Source organism: Ambystoma mexicanum, chromosome 10 (genome assembly GCF_040938575.1).
Source record: "Ambystoma mexicanum isolate Mex_15411 chromosome 10, UKY_AmexF1_1, whole genome shotgun sequence".
NCBI classification, from domain to species: Eukaryota; Metazoa; Chordata; class Amphibia; order Caudata; family Ambystomatidae; genus Ambystoma; species Ambystoma mexicanum.
This window is the reverse complement of record NC_090932.1, coordinates 721,671,231-721,681,729: the sequence shown is the minus strand read 5'-3', so window position 1 is coordinate 721,681,729 and position 10,499 is coordinate 721,671,231.

The following is a 10,499-nucleotide window of genomic DNA, read 5'->3' as shown; positions in this document are numbered from 1 at the left end:
ACCAGGCTAATAGTGTTACCGCCAAGTCCTCCGGCGGACCCTTAAATGTGGCGGTAAAAGCATTACCGCTGCATTTAAGGGTTACCGCCAATTTTGTGATGAGGCTGTTAGCCTTGTACTCCAACCAGACCTCATGGTCATTATTAATGGCGCTCTTGCATGATTTTTTGACAATTGTATTGGGATACCCTCTTGCTCGCAGCTTTGAGCATAGAGTAGTAGACTCAGAAACCATTTTACTTGAACTGTTATGTCGAAGTCTGAGGAATTGTCCTATAGGCAGGTCCTCTCTTCTATGTTGTGGCTGGCAACTGTTGTATAAAAGTAAGGAATTCCTATCAGTCGCTTTATGGTATAGTTGAATTTTAAGTAAATTGACTGTCAGGTAAGCCCAGACCAGGATATCTAAAAAATGTATTTCAGAGGAGCTATAACTTGCAGTGAATTTCAAATAATTGATTTTGATGGTTAATCCACTTCAAAAAATCTTCAAAAGAGGCAGCGTCACCATTCCACACTAAAAGTATATCATAGATATATATTTTCCACAACTAAATTTTAGACAAGAACGGAGTCGTCTCAGCATAGACTTCTTATATCTCAAATGATTCAACGTATATGTTTGCCACAGATGGAGCTACTGAGGACCCCATGGCAGTACTGTGAATTTGATGAAACATCTTGTTGAATACAAAATAATTCTCTCTTAGTGCCATTTCTATAGACCACAAATTGAAACTGTTTGTGGTAAAACCAAAAGTCTGTTTATTTAAAACAGTTCCTCAATCATAGACTGAGTTGCTGCTTGCAGAATGCAAGTGCACAGAGATACAATGTCCAGACCCACCAAAAGTTTAGTCTCAGTATCAAACAGATATTCTTCTATTATATTGATGACCTCAGTGGTGTCTTTTACAAATGAGTTCATGTCAAGTAAGAGCTGTCAACTTCAAATTGGATCTTCCCTAAAATCTTCATGAAAAGAGACATCATTCAGCTGGCAGTTGCATTCGTCAATATAAGCTTGATGCAAGCATCAGGATAGCGCCACCTTTAATTGCTTTTCACAAAATAATCATTATTGTGCACCAGGCTTTCAATAGCTAAACATTCCCTTTTTGACAAATTTTGAAAGATTTTATGTTTCTCAGTCAATTCAAGTAATTCCAAAGCTTGTAAGCCTCTCTTCTCAAACACAATGGACTCAGGTTTGTGGCTAGCATTGGAAGAAAAGAAAGTTGAAGGGTTACGTAAACCACTGGGGGTTTGTTGCGCCTCATAGATATTGTTTTGAAAACATTTTTTAAGATACATTTTTCTGAACAAATGGTGAATCTCAGTTTGTGATTTGAATTTCTCATAGTAGGTAGTAGGAACAAACCCAAAACCCTTGTTCTAAACTGACAGCTTGTCAGTATTGGGAACATAATTTGAAAGATTAATTTATAAATCTGATAACTCTGTGTTTGGCATGGTGCATAATCCCAATCGTCTCTCGTCAAGTCCTGGGCTAAAAATACTGCTGTTGTTGTGGTGGAGCTCCTCGCCTGCCTCGATTAGAGTGGTTGGAATTCCTTCGGTTATTGTAATTACCTCTCCACCTAGTTTGAAAACAACCTTGATTTCTAGTATCACTCTAAGCTCCTGTGTTAGAGGTGTTATCATCACCAGAGCTTGCAGAACTATATGAGGTATTCCCAAAATAAACCCTTTTTTGTTGTTGTGGAGCTACATGTTGATTCAGAAATTAATCATAACCATCTAGGGTGTATTTAAACGCTTTCTCATGAGAAAAGTTAGAGAGATCTTTCTTCATACGCCTAATGTGTTTCGTGAGTGGTAAATTATTTGAACTCAAGAATTTCTTTGAGTATTTCATCTAATATTTTCTTTAAAATATCCAGCGGTACCAATTTTTTTATTTTGTCTTCCATTATCACGAGGTCACTCAGTATCTTATCTGACATCTCTTTTGCTGTATCAATAAAGACTATCACCCAATCACGGCCACACTTGTTCGCTATGTAACTACATTGGATAACAAAATTCTTGTTATTCAAACCAATCTCGGTTCATTACGAACAATCAACCCTTGTGGTAGTGTACCATAACAAAGATATTCGATCATAATGGACCCATGTAATTCTGTTCGTATAAGGTGTTTTTTTAACTGGAGGAGCTTTCCCAATTGCTTAAGTTAGACATTAACAATACTTCTCCTTCAGTAGAGAAAGCGGAGGACCTTGCCAATAACTCGGAGACATAGCTATCATCATAGCTTTTACCGCTTTATTATTTTTTTTATTGGCCTTTTGTATTAATAACAAACAAACAGCCCCGCCCCCCGTGGTCGCCCTTGTCTTTCCACTGTGCATACATTAAATAACAGGCTGTGAAACAGACCACTAAATAATATCAGACAAAATTCACAAACTCCATCAAGCAATTCCCAATATACTATGTTTTTGAGGACAGTAGGCTACATTATAATCATCATACACAAAGTTCAGCACCAAGTTCCAGTCTTTTTGTGAATATGGCTTGTTGCCCCTCTATGGAGTACATAATCCATTCTAAGCCACATTTGTTTATGTGAGGTGGTTCTTTTGTTTTCCACTTTTGCGCAATCAGGAACAAGGCTGCCAGCTGTAGTATAACAAATGCCTTTGACAGTTGTTTTGGGCTTTGTTTAAAATGTTCTTCCAGTACACCCAGAAGACAGGATATCGGGGATCTAGGTTCATGCAAACTAAACATTGGTACCATACATTTATAAAGCCTCTTCCCAGTATTTCTCTAGCCGTGGGCAACTCCACCATATATGTTCACCCACCCCTCCACACTCCCTGCAATACTTGTCTGAAATGTAGGGTTTCATTCTCTTTAGGTGAGCCAGAGTATAGTGCCATTGCACTATTAACTTATACCAAATTCCCTTATTTGGATTTTCCTTGTAAATCTCTCACCACCGCCTTGTGAACCGGTGGGACTAGGATCCAATGTCTAATTTGGAAGTATTGAAACTGAACAGTTTCCCGAATACTGAAATCCTGCTTACATTGTAAAAAAGATTTAGGATAATTACTCTGAAACATATTTCTAAACCTCTCACATCCTGAAAGTTTCCATTCTGTGAATGCATTGGGTTCAAGACCTGGGATAAATTGTGGATTAAAAAACATGGGGTTAAGGGAGAATGAAGAATTTTCAGTTGGCACTTCTTCACTGCTGTATCGCAGACATCTGCCAAACACGTAATCACGCTCACATGCATATTCGGGGGTCGGTCGTGATTAGGCTACAATAGTTTATCCCCTAGTCGGGCACCCCCCACCGCACTCTCCATCTGTACAGATTCAGAACCTCTGACTTTGTTTATTTATTTTCAGGCCTGGGTCCTTCCCAAAGTTCACAAATTATTTGTTTGCTGTTTGTAGAGTACTTAGGGGATCTGAGGCCACCAAAAGCATATTGTCTGCATATGCCCTGATTTTATGAGAAAACACCCAAAATAGAGTCCCTTTATGACCTCAGTCTGTCTTACCTTGGCTAATAGTGGCTCCAAATGAATAGCATACAGTAATGGTGATAAATGACACCCCTGTGTATAGTCCCTCGTTCCAAGGAGATAGGTAGGGACAAATGACCATTTATTGATAGTCTTGTGATAGGATGGCTATAGTTAGCTCCAATTTTGTCTATGAATATAGGGCTAAACCCCATCTTTACCAAGGTGAGAAAAAGAAATGTGTTGGGTCTTTGCCTGGCTTGGGAAATATTACTATTTTTGCCTTCTCCATGGTAGAAGTGGCCCTGCCAGAGTTTGCATAGGAATTATATAATTGAAGTAATTTGGTAGCCAATAGAGTATCATATGTTTTATAAAAAAAAGTGCTGGGTAACCATCCGTACCAGCTGATTTATTTAGGGGAAGGGCACAATTCACACAAAGCACCTCGTCTTGAGTTATGCCAAGTTCGAGCTGCTCCCTTTCCAATTGTGTCAAGCATGGAAGGGTAACCAAGTCCAGGTATTCCTGTTGAGAGTGCTGCTCTCGAAATTCTGACCGATATAACTTGGTATAAAACAAATGAATGGAGGATGTGGGATGTTTCAGAGATCATCTCTCCCCAGGGTATCCAAATCTGCTGTATGATCCGGGAGGCCGCTTTCTGGTGGAGTTGGTTGGCCAAAAGATGATCTGTCTTGTTCCCTTTAATATAATATTTCTGTTTATGAAAAAGCAGGGATTTCTCCGCTTTTTTAGTTTGATAAGGGTGAAGTCTACCTGCAGCGGCCCAAAACACTTTCTGCTTACTTAGGCCAGTATTCATTTCCATATTTTTCATTACCTGTCGAAGTTCCTCCTACAGTTCTATTTTGAGAGCCATTTTCTGGCTTTGTCTAATTACCTCCTCTGCTATCAATACCCCTCTCAGAGCAGCTTTAAAGGCATGCCATAGTACATTGAATGTGGTCCCCGCTACCTGGTTTAGGTAAAAAAACTCCCTTATTTGCATAGCTATTTTTCCCTGATAAATTGATCTTGCAATGTGTCTAATGGAAATCTACACGCCCAAAGAATCTGATTACAATTGGTGACCTTTAAGTCCAGCGTTATGGGTGCAAGATCTGATAGTTGTATCGTATGGATATTAATCTGTGTAATACATCCTAGCAGCTGGATAGACACCCAGGAATAGTCTATTTGTGACAATGAACAGTGAAAATGCAGGTAGAAGGTATACCCTTTGTCCATTCCCTTAAGTGAAAACCAGGAATCCACTAGGGACAATTGTGCAAATTTGTGTTGTAGAGTGACAGAGGAAGGAGCTTTGGCAAATCGTGTCTGTGTACTCCGATCCCGAGTTGGATACCACAACATGTTATAGTCACCTAAAAGCAACAATTCCCACTCCTTGAAGGATTCTAATTGCCCCAGGGTGTATTTCAAAAAGCTTTCCGACCCGTATTGGGGGTATATATCATGATTACCATCAATAGAAGGGAGTTTAATTGTAAAATCATAAATAAATATCGCCCTCTTTATACACTTATGTGTGCTGTACTGCAAGTTTGGTTCTGGCCGTGATTTCTTTGAGCACCTTTGCTGCCTTCCCCTCTGCATTTGCCTGTAAGATAGTCGGGTAATGCAGTAGACGCAATATACATCTGTCCTCGCCCCGAATATGGGTTTCTTGGAGCATCACCAAATCCGGTTGGTGGAGCCTCAACAAACCCACCAGTTTTCATTGCTTAAGCAGATATATTAAACCCTGGATACTCAATGATAGAAACCTGAATTAAGTGCACTCTATTCACCTTGTCCTGGGGCCAATAAGTGTGTCCCCCATCCCACTACTAAACTTCAAATCACCCCCTGCACAGCAGAACCCCCCTGATCCCAGCCAACCGCAACCCCCCAAAGGTCCCCTGGTGAAAAACACAGAACCTACTGTTACCCGGGGTAAAAACCACTGGCAGTGGATCTCCTTCTATCCCGGGGCAAAGGGCGGGATGTCCTAGCACCCCCATTTGCTACCCAAGCAGATAGATTCAAAAATGTCACGCACCATCTCTTCTATCTTAAATGTACCTTTTGCCATTTCTTTAACTGTTCCCTAAAAAGTTACTTTACAACACCTTATTAGAAGATTTAAGGTTAGGTCCTCTAAGGCGGGTCCACCACATTTCCTTTTGTGCACCTTTGGGTTTCCTTCTCTGCCGATCTATTGAGGACCATTTGCCAGATGCAGTCCACTTGGTATGATGTCCCGTTGCTTCCTCAGCTCTTCCCATTGTTCCTGTGGCTTCCTCTTCCTCAATTTGAAGCAGCTGAATATCCTCCTCTGTGGATGTGATTCTATGCTGTTTACCATCTAATGAAAAAAGCAAACCAAATGGGAAGGTCCATCTGTACTTAATGTTACGTGCCTGGAGAGGTTTTACCACCTCCTGCATTTCTCGAAACCTTTGTAAAGTTACCAGTGAAAGTTCTTGATACTGTTGGATCTCCTCCCCATTGTATGTGATCAATATGCATTTCCTGCCTCTCTCAATTTTTGTTCCTTTTGCGGATACTGTGCGCATGCTGCCAATACGTCACATAGACGTTCCCCTGGTTCTGTCCTTTTCAGTCACGTCCTGTGGATACGATCTAGTGGATCTAGTGGAATAGTCATAGGCTCTTCACCTGCAATGAGGTCTGCAAAAATCTGCTTGACTGCATCTTTTAATTCTGAATCCGACACCAATTCTGGGAGGTTTTTAACTTGGATATTGAATCGTCTGGGTCGATTTTCAGGGTCTTTGTATTGAATTTTCCAAATTATGGGTAATCCTTAACAATTGTTCTACAGAATATCCGATAGTATGATGTTTATTTAAAGAACAGATCGAACAGCTATAGAAGGATAAACATTCTATATTGAATACAGGGAATTGGGAGTCCAACGTAAGAACAATATAAGAGGAAAACAAGCTTGATGAGCAAGCTTGAATATACAATGTAATGCCTTGAAGATGACCCAAGGTTGAAACACGTTTTGGCAAGATTTAAAAATTCAGCAACCATTACATTTGGCAAGGAGATCAATTGTCTATGTCACTGAATATCAATTAATGTATGTCGCAAATTACATATAGTACAAGCATAAAAACCAGGAAAGTGTTTAGACTTTGGGCCTCTTTACACGGTATGCGGTAACCATGGTGCTGTTAGCACCGTGTCTGCCTTGGTGGATGGCGGAATTACCGCCCTACTCCAAGGTGAGTGGGGGTGGTAATTCCCCGAATATCAATTAATGTATGTCGCAAATTACATATAGTACAAGCATAAAAACCAGGAAAGTGTTTAGACTTTGGGCCTCTTTACACGGTATGCGGTAACCATGGTGCTGTTAGCACCGTGTCTGCCTTGGTGGATGGCGGAATTACCGCCCTACTCCAAGGTGAGTGGGGGTGGTAATTCCCCATTCACCAAGGCACTTCCCCATTCCCATTTTTGCCCCCATAGGGCTCAATGGGAATGGGGAAGGAGCTAATTACGGTACCGCAAATTGCGGTACCGTAATTAGCACCAAAGTCCCTTTGCGGGCCCGTTCCTTAACGGCTGGTAAAACCAGCCATTGAGGCCGGGTCCCGCAAAGGGACCTCGTAGTAAGTCGGTAAGGGTTTACCGGTACCGGTGCCCTTACCGGTACCGGTAAACCCTTACCGCATTCTGTGTAATGAGGCCCTTTATACTTTCGAAGCAGCTGAAAACCTTGAAAGTCCTGAAATATTTTTTGCAATCTTCTTTAGATGCAGCCATGACTAAATCTTCCATGGAAGGGACCAATAGGAGCTTAGACGCTGATAATCCAACTGGCAAGGTAGTTTCCAAATGCATTGTCCAGAGCTTCCCCTAGCTGTTTAGAGCAGGGCTGTATGTTCCCGGCCGGAGTCTGTTTTACCCTACCACCAGGCATGTACTTAAAGCCTTAGACCAGATACATGTCTCTGAAAGTCCTAGCAATTCACTTTGACTTCAGATTACAAAGTAGACCTTAAGAATCGGGCACCTAGTCCAATGCTTCTGCCTGAATGCAACACTAGATGTTCCCTACATCCTGTTACTCCACATACCAGTAGATAACTGTTCCTACCCCTCCTTAGTGAATGGTGTTGGGATCATTAGTGCGCATTATATTTTTTCTCTAGGTACGATGCCTCCAACCCTTAAATACCCAGTATCTCTCCCAAGGTATCTGCCTTGTTAAGGCATGCACATATTTTCCCCAAATTGTTTAGCAGCTGTCATTCTCTTTAGGTGCCACATTCTGTTCAAAACCCACCAGTCCCTCAGTACGACATTGCATTATTCCCCCCTCCCAAGTGTGCCTATACAATATTGCTCTCTCTATTCTCATCAGTGGCTGCGTACAACACTAGGGGACACTTTGCCCTTCTTCAGTTGTGCACTGCAGTCTTTTATTGTCTCTTATTTGTAACTCCCCCTCTTCAGGACCTGTAGTCACACGTTCCATTACCTTATATCGCATTTCCTTGTTTTCCATAATTTTTGATAATTTCACAAAAGTATCTTCAAATATCTGCTCCCCTTCATCCACCCACTGAACTATTACCTTTTTACCTTGAAATCGACTTCTGTTTTTGCATAGGGACAAGTGCATCAGGCATCCTGCCTCTTCATAAGACACTGCTTGGGGCAAGAAAACATTGGGTGTTCCTAGTACATGTGGAATAAGAGAGCAGACATAGCATGTGCCATTAACTCTCTCTCTTCCCAGATGCATAATTTCATCATACCACACATTCCCAATTAATGATTTATGCTTTTCTTCAGTGCCATGGTAGAAGCCCTCCTCATTCATCATACTTCTTTTTTCCTGTTTCATTTCTCATTCATTTGTGTTTCACCTTTTTCTTTAAAAGTAAAATAAAAGAAAAGTGTTAATCCTACACTAAAACATATTAACATCATCACGCTCCAAAAAGCTGGAGTTCCAAAACACTGAACAGTTCTTTTTCTTTGCAAATTTTTTTTGATTAACACCCTAGTCACCTTTTTTGCTGTTTTCTTGTAAATATGAATGGCTGTGAAAAAATTGAAAGACATTTCTGAGATAATCCCCATTATGTTGTTCCTTGAGAAGCTTGCCTTTGTGAACGTCGGTGATATGGACCCATCTTTGCCGACCCTCTAGGTTTACCGCAATTGGTGTTCAATAAATGACGGTATGCAGGACGGTGAATTGCTCCTTTTTCCACTTCCAAATGTGGTCCCTCAGAATGACTTTATCGCATGGGTAAAGAAGTGCTGCCTCAGGGAAGTGTCCTTTTGCATCACTCAATTGTCCATATTCGATTTTAGAGCTCCTTTGAAAGGATATATATTTAAGGGACTTGGTAAGTTCTTTGAGGTACAAGTCAAATCCCCCCCCCCCAGAATAGCAGAGGAAGAGTGAGTGTCAGAGATTGTACGCAATGGCAGAATAGGCACATGCATCATACGCCCTTTAATAATCTCATGAGCAGTCAGGTGATGATCTCCTCCAGGCGTATTTCTCAGCACAAACAATGCAAGAGGCGAGCAGTGTATCCATGATTTTTCAACTGTTTTCGTAAACTTTGCCAGTCGCATTTTAAGCGTTTGTTCATCTTTTCTATCAAACCTTTGGCTTGAGGATGTTAAACCATGCATATCTTATGCTTTATCCCCAGGAGTGTCCTTATTTCCCTTATTAAATCATTAGCAAAATATTGCCCATTATCAGAGCGAATTTCATTTGGAATCCCCCCACATCAGGAACACCTCCCTCACAAGAAATTTAGCCACAGAGCGGGCGTCATTATTGGCAAAGGACCCTGGCTCAAGCCAGCATAAGAATGTACATACAACTACAAGCATGTTCTTGTAAGAAGTGCATCTCTCTTGCATATCAATATAGTCAATATGCAAGTGCCAGAAGTGGTCTTCCAATCACAGCAATGTTCCCTGTACACCTCTTAATGTGTGACCTGGCTGAAACCTCTGGCAGGTCATGGAGTTATTTATGGACTCAGAGACATATTCATACAGATTTGACATGAAACAGTCTTCCGTGCAGCAACATGATACGTGGGCAGGATAGTGAAGCTGTTCCAATGCTACTTGTAACAGCCTTTTCAGCATGACTGTGCTATCCTGTCACCAGACCAAGTCAATTGGGAACAGAGAACATCCATTCCTCTTCCACAGATCTTTTTCAGTAACTCATGCTTCTCCCTGCAAATTCTTCATGTGTAATATTGGGCTTGCATTAAAGTTTTCTGGCAATGTATATTTTTCTTTGCTCACTTTTAACACTGCTATTAGCAGGAATGTTTCTATTTTCATCAGAGAACAGCACATGTGCCCCCTCTGGCAGATACACTGCTTCTTTTGCTGTTCTGTCTGCTCTTTCGTTTCTTAGTAACATAAAATCTTGCTCTCTTGTATGGGCTTTGCACTTTATTAATGCTAACTCTACTGGTAGCGGCAACATTTCAAGTAGTTTACTCAGTAATTCAGTATGCTGAACAGGAATGCCATCACTTCTTTTAAACCCTCTCATTTCCCATCATGCTAACCCTGGGTGCACTGTGGAAGTGACATAGGCTGAATAAGAGAAGATGTTCACTGCTTGGCCCTCTGACATGTTTAGTGCTTCAATCAAGGCCACAGCTCTGCTGCTTGTGCAAAGTAAGGGTTTGGTAGTCGTGTCTGCGAGTACAAGATCAACTCCTCCCCTTTGTGTATCCCTTGTCTATGCGCCACAACTGCACAACCTGAATGTGTTTGCCCTGTGGTCTAGTCAATGCTGGAACTTCTGTCAGTGAAAATCATGTCCCCCACTTCTATAACTTCCTCCTTAACTAGGGGGGTTTCCTTCACTCGTGCCTATGCATACTGTGCAGTCATGTATATTGTCCCCTTCTATTTCTTCTGAAATGCATAGGGCTGGGTTTATTGTCCT